A 1,423-nucleotide genomic window follows, 5' to 3' on the forward strand; every position below is an offset into this window, starting at 1 on the left:
ACTGTTCCACAGGAGGAGCAGGAGGAAGCCATGATAGTAGAGAATTCTTGACAGCAGAGTCTGCGCAAAGTTGAACATACGAGTAGAAGGTGTGAATGCACCACACACCTTTGGGATAATTCTCCTCGATGGCATCGCGTAGAACCTTGTCATTTATGCGCTTTCGCAGCGCAGTTAGTGAACGTAAGACGCGATGAGTGAGCCGGGTTTCGAGGTCATTGATAGCACGGTCGATGAGCGCGATGTTAGCTTTAATCTCCTGCATCGGTGTTGGTGGTTCTGGCTTCCTTTCATCTTTCTTTTCGTCCTTCTTGTCGGTAGCCTTCACAATCTCGACGTCGGGCATGATGCAAAGGATAGTCAATGACGCGGTGAGTCAGTGACGCGTCCTGTGTTGATGGGTCAGTATTATGTAAGTCTTGAAGACGGTAATAAATCATTCAGGTGGGCAAAGTGCGGTATCGACTCTATAGCTCAGTGGTAGAGCACACGATTGCAGATCGTGCGGTCCCGTGTTCGAACCACGGTGGGGTCTTTTTTGCTTCTCAGGAATAAATTGATTTTATTATTTTTGTAGAACTTAGCTGAGCTTGAAGACTTAACACGTCATCCAAACCGGGACTGCAACATCTTAGCCAAAACCATGGTATGGCAATTCTCTTGGCTGCTTCTTGCAGCAACTGTCCAAGCGGCCTCTTTGTCCCTTCAGTCTCCTCGTTTCACAATTAGCACGCCAGATGCGACCCAGCTGCGCTCGGACACGTATGCACTAATCACATTCCTGCTGTAGTATAACTCATATGCCATACAGCCTGTCCCTGACCAAAAAACCAGAGCCTTTGACTCTTGGCCCAACTGACACTCTTAAGCTTACGTTCCAGATAACGGAAAGTGATGAGGGCAAAGGAGTTCAACCGCACCAAACCTTCCTCCGATTCTATGACAAGGCGTCGGGCGAGGAGGGCATCCAGCCTGTTCGTGTGACCCCAGGAGGAAAGGCTAAATTTGAGCTGGTGCGTTGCATCACTTTTGCTATTGCTAAACGAGTTAGATTTAATCGCCATGTTAGAACATGGCGCGCCCACCTGCGTCCATCCCGCCAACTACGCACAACCCCCTTGAGGTCTCGCTTATTCTGGGCTCCTTCGTGCACGCACCTGCACAATACGACCTTTTTGACCTCTACCTACCTGCCTCCCACACTCCTGCTGAACACCCGGATGAAGCGTCGTTCCATGTCCTCCCCGCCATCAAGCATACCTTCCGCCCTGAACAAAAGTCACCTCCTCAGTTTGTCTCTGCCGTATTTGCAGCGACTGTACTGTCGCCTTGGCTCGTGTTGATCGGACTGGTACGTTTTTTGCATCAAATCGATCCTCAGCTGACGGACTTTGTTATCAAAGTGGAGTAAAATTGGCGTCAA

The 1,423-nt window shown here is 49.7% G+C and overlaps 1 non-coding gene across 1 annotated transcript; it reads left to right on the forward strand.

Annotated features, from left to right (window-relative positions):
* Positions 1-463: 463 nt before the first annotated feature.
* On the forward strand, positions 464-535 carry F5891DRAFT_t140. Its single transcript has one exon. It is a non-coding gene; the product is annotated as a tRNA-Cys (tRNA).
* The last annotated feature ends 888 nt before the right edge of the window (positions 536-1,423 follow it).

The sequence above is a fragment of the Suillus fuscotomentosus genome (genome assembly GCF_016647785.1).
Source record: "Suillus fuscotomentosus strain FC203 chromosome Unknown F5891scaffold_230, whole genome shotgun sequence".
Lineage (NCBI taxonomy): Eukaryota > Fungi > Basidiomycota > Agaricomycetes > Boletales > Suillaceae > Suillus > Suillus fuscotomentosus.